The 5,280-nt window shown below is 43.2% G+C and overlaps 1 long non-coding RNA gene across 1 annotated transcript; it reads right to left on the bottom strand.

Annotated features, from left to right (window-relative positions):
• Positions 1-1,253: 1,253 nt before the first annotated feature.
• Positions 1,254-4,980, bottom strand: LOC116528512. Its single transcript, XR_004259074.1, has 2 exons — positions 3,313-4,980; positions 1,254-3,001 (listed from the first exon to the last, which is right to left on the bottom strand). It is a non-coding gene; the product is annotated as an uncharacterized LOC116528512 (long non-coding RNA).
• Positions 4,981-5,280: the final 300 nt, after the last annotated feature.

Raw genomic sequence — 5,280 nt, 5'->3', positions numbered from 1 at the left:
TCACCTCAAGGGATCTGCCTGCCTCAGACTCCCAAAGTGCTGAGATTACAGGCGTGAGCCACTGTGCCCAGCCACAAAAATTTTTTAAACAAACTTATATATGAAACAAAAGAGACATCTGCCGTTTTAAAAATAACATGTCTATGGAGAAAAGAATGTCACCTTTCCCTTTTAGAAACCATTTCTTTTATCTTTTCTTCTCCCAGGAATACCCCACTGGGAGGAATAACTGTAGTCACAATGTTAAACATGGTAGAGATAGAAGTTATTTATCCCTAGAAAACTAATGCAGGAACAGAAAACCAAATATCACATGCTCTCACTTATAAGTGGGAGCTAAATGATGAGAACACATGGACACACAGGAGGGAACCACACACACTTGGCCCTACCTGAGGGTGAAGGCTGGGAGGAGGAAGAGAATCAGAAAAATAACTATTGGATACTGGGCTTAAGACAGGGGTGATGAAATAATCTGTACTACAAACCGCTGTGACATGAGTTGACCTATATAATAAGCCTGCACATGTATCCCTGAACCTAAAATAAAAGTTTAAAACAAAAAAGAACGCTTTCCTGTTTAGACTTTTTGTATCACTGCCGGTGTAACAATAAAAAATATATTTTCCTTAATAAAAAAGAAAAAGAAATTGAAGTTATTTACTATGCCACAGAAAAATCAAGTATGAAGGAGGTTAATTACAACAACACAAAGTTGGAAACCAAATCCTGTGGAGTGGAAAGAATGAGAATTACTTGTGATGCTCAAAAGCTTCTGGGATTATATGGTGGAACAGACACCATTTGGGCCTTTACCTCGTTGAGCCCAAAAGAAAGCATTTGCTTTACTGTCATGATAGTGAAGAAATTCTGCACCTGTATATTTACTAATTGCAAATAAACACCAGGCTTGAAGCCTTCTCCCAGAAAAAGTTATTTCATTCCTACTCAAAAGACACAGATGGCCAGGTGTGGTGGCTCATGCCTGTAACCCCAGCCTCTTGAGAGGCTGAGGTGGGCGGATCACGAGGTCAGGAGATAGAGACCATCTTGACCAACGTGGTGAAACCCCATCTCTACTAAAATACAAAAAATTAGCCAGGCATGGTGGCCCGTGCTTGTAGTCCCAGCTACTCAGGAGGCTGAGGCAGGCGACTTGCTTGAACCCAGGAGGCAGATGTTGCAGTGAGCTGAGATCGTGCCACTGCACTCCAGCCTGGCGATAGTGCAAGACTCCAACTCAAAAAAAAAAAAGATAGGGACAGTGACATACAAGTGTATATCAATTTTTGAGCCACTGACTGGGTACTGCTGTGAGTATAACACTGTAAGTAATTTGATCTTTGCTCTCTAGGGGCTCACAGTCTCTGGTATTACTTTTGCAGCCTAAAGTGTACAAATGTGGATTTAGAGAAAACTGCACTAGAGAAAAGTTCAAATGATAAAATAATCAGATTGCTTTCAACATACTTCGATATTAAACAATTCATGAGAACCACTGGGAACTCTATCTACTGCATGATATGTACAAAGGAACTATCTACGCTTAAGGCAATTCTTGATAAACAGGTTGGGGGTGGAAGACGAGACCCTGAGAACATAGAGCTAAAGGTGAAGTAACAAGTAGCTAAATTACTTTGCATTCACAAAGATTAGAAATGTGGAATGCAGAAAGAATGAGAAAATGGTGAGTTTAAACTGGAAATGTCTGAAGAACTTTTGGGAAAAGAACTATTAACTATATACCCTGAAATTACACATTGTTGGCACAAATGAAATGAAAATGTCTTCATCACTCCAATATTTAATAAAGTCTTCTCTACACACACATAAACACACACGCAAACACACATAGACCCTTTTGAGAGGGCTGTTTTGAGTGGAAAGAAAGAAAAGAGGCTGAGCTCAACATCTGTTTTAATGCATAATAATCAGCTCAATAATAATGTAAAAATGTTGATTATATGCCAAGTGGAATTCTAAGCACCATACATACACTAACATATTTAAATGCTTTATAGTAACTATCTTATTTAATAATACTCAATGCAAACCTATAAGGTAAGCAATTATATTTTCTCCATTTTGTGAGTGAGGCACCAGAAGCACAGAGAGGTTAAGTGATTTGTCCAAGGTCACACAGCAGCTAAGAGGTAAACCCAGATTCTAACTTCAGCAGGCTGGTAAACAGGGTGTGGAAATTATCTAGAAATGAAATGCACTCAGTGGAATCGGAATGTGGAGTCAATGGGGGATTCTAGCAGACATGGGCCCACCTAGAAATTAATAGAAATCTTAGTGAGGGATTTGGAATTTCTGCAATTCAGGAATGGGGTTTAAATCAGACTTAGCCATTGTTGGAAATAGATGCTTGGTACTGCAAGAAAAATTAGCACTCAGACAAAGGATCTTTCAGCAACGCAATTTTTACTTCCTGGACTGCAGGAAAGGTACCCTCACTAGCCATCGTGCCAGGAGAGTACAATGAACAAAGGAAAACACACAAATTTATCCCTGATGCATTTGGGGTTGTCCTTCCTGCTATGTCTGATCTCCACTGGCTGGAGCCAGACCTTACAATTTAAACTAAAACCTGATTGACTAATAATTTAAAATTTTTCTAAACAGATAAAAGCCATGGAGAGCTGGGACATGCCTGTGAGCACGTCCAGCAGAGATATCTTGGTTAAAGTACAAGGACACAGAATGTACGACATGCCTGTAAGCATGGGATGTTTAACAGCTATATAGGTTAGGGCTTAACAAAGCTGTTAGCACAGTTTAACAAGAAAGGAAACTTTAAAAAGAACTTTTCTATTTCCCACAGCCATATGTTAAAGATCACCCCAACTTGTTCATTCATATTCCCTCTCTCTCTGTGTCTGTCTCACACACAAACACACACACACACACACACACACACACACACACACACACACGGTTCCAAGTTTCTTTATTCCATCTGAGAGTTCATAAACAAAGAGAAAGCTGAGTATCTGTACTTTTTTTTTTTTTTTTGAGACAGAGTTTCACTCTTGTTACCCAGGCTGGAGTGCAATGGCGCGATCTCGGCTCACCGCAACCTCCGCCTCCTGGGTTCAGGCAATTCTCCTGCATCAGCCTCCTGAGTAGCTGGGATTACAGGCACGCGCCACCATGCCCAGCTAATTTTTTGTATTTTTAGTAGAGACGGGGTTTCACCATGTTGACCAGGATGGTCTCGATCTCTTGACCTCGTGATCCACCCGCCTCGGCCTCCCAAAGTGCTGGGATTACAGGCTTGAGCCACCGCGCCCGGCCGAGTATCTGTACTTTATAAACACCTCCCCATTCTACCCGTTGCTCTGGTTCCAGCCAGCTTCCTCTCGGTAAGGCCCAGCAGGGGCTATTCGGCACTGTTTCCTTGGTTACATATGATGCTCCTTGTTCACTTTCTTTCTCACAGGGTTCTTTCACTGTCTTCCATAGATGGCAGCCTGCCTTTTAAAGGCCTCATTACTCCCACCGCATAGTGTTCATGCACATAAAGCAACCTTGCAGATAAGGTCCCAGGTGAGATGGAGATCTCAAACAGCAGTCCTAGGCTGTCTGCACTCACATTTTCCCTATCTCTCCTCCTCAGCAAGCTTTGCTGCCCTAATGTCACTTGCCTTCTTTCTCCTGGCTAAGAGGAGTGCAGATTCTTTCTGTAGGCAGCACTCATACTCAGGGCCTCCAGGAAAAAAAACTAAATGTGAAAGGAGTGGCAGCATCTGGAAACATTTTCACCCAAACTTTAGTTTCACTTCTGCAAGGCTTTGGCCAAGTGGATCTCTATCCATCGAAGCGGCTGTGCGTGTATATCAACATCTCATGTGACTACACCCCCCTCCTTATTTGGAACAGAGCCAAAATGCCAGGCATTATTCTAAAGGCTTTTCTATATTTATTCACTTCATCTTCACCAGATGAGGAACGTGAGACCTAGAATGGTTCAATAATCTGCCCAAGGTAGTAGATGAGTGCCGGTTAGAGGAGACTTCCTGACAAAGTTTCTCTTAATTTTCCTTGAATGGATGATTCCACACAACATAAGCCTAGTCACATTCTTGGCTTTATGTGTAGCTCAGAAGCCTCTGGGAAATAACTATTGGGGTTTACATTTAGAATTAAAATATATTCATTCCTACCTGATGGTGAGAGTAGCCAAGCTAGAGGGAGGGAAAGCGGGTCTCCATAAGTAATGAAGGAACTAGACAGCCTGTGGTGGAGTTAACAGTGATGACTGCACGGCAGTGGCAGTGTGCCCAATGCCATGTGAGTCTGCCCTTGAACATGCCTTCACTCAGCCTCCCCCGTCCCTTTAAGGAAGGATCTGTGCACACAGGAAGACTAGAATGTGGGGAACATGAAACATTAAGGTGCTGTGCCACCAGAGCCTAAGCAGCTCCCCTTCCAAAGGGCTAGATAGTGCTTCCTTACAAACAGAGCTAATTCAGAAGTGAGCCTCTCTGGGTGGTAGCAACAAGGAGGACAGGTGCCTGAACTCTAAATATCTTTGGAGGCAGAGAGCAAGCCAGCACCAACAGGAAGGAATGTCAGGAGAGTTGGTCAGCTGAGGACCAGAGATGTGTAGAGAAGAGTGTGAAAGCTGACACGTTCAAGATGACCACAGAATACAACTGGAGAGCAAAGGCCCAAGAGCCCAGCAGTTTAAACTGACATTCACCAGAGCAAAGGGTGAGTTTTGCTCATGTGTACAATGGTCCTGCCCTCTGGGCTACATGTAAGAGACACAAATGGAGATATCCTCAAGTGCTGCCCTTTGCAATGGGGCTGTTGAAGACCAAGAAGCAAAGTGCTCAGACGATGTTATCCAGGACCCCTAACTTGACGTTCTCAGCAACAACTATGATCTGAACACATAAATAAGTAAATTGATGTGTATACTTTTATTAACTCTTTTTTTCTGAGACAGGGTCTTGCTGTGTTGCCCAGGCTGGAGTGCAGTGGTGTGATCATAGCTCACTGCAGCTTCAACCTCCCCAGGCTCTAGCGATCCTCCCACTTCAGCCTCCCAAGTAGTGCACCACCATGCCTGGCCAAGTTCTGTACTTTTTGTAGAGCCAAGGTTTCATCATGTTGCCCAGGCTTGTCACGAACTCCTGGGCTCAAGCAATCTGCCCACCTAGCCCTGTGCTGGGATTACAGCTGTGAACCACTGTGCCTGGCTACATTTATGTGTACACTTAATTTCTTTCTTTTTTTTTTGAGTCTCCCTCTGTTGCCCAGGCTGGAGCG

The sequence above is a fragment of the Sapajus apella genome, unplaced genomic scaffold, assembly GCF_009761245.1.
Source record: "Sapajus apella isolate SASKATOON/1434 unplaced genomic scaffold, GSC_monkey_1.0 scaffold59, whole genome shotgun sequence".
NCBI classification, from domain to species: domain Eukaryota; kingdom Metazoa; phylum Chordata; class Mammalia; order Primates; family Cebidae; genus Sapajus; species Sapajus apella.
Note: the sequence above shows the minus strand (reverse complement) of the source record. Positions and strands in the feature narration are given on the sequence as shown.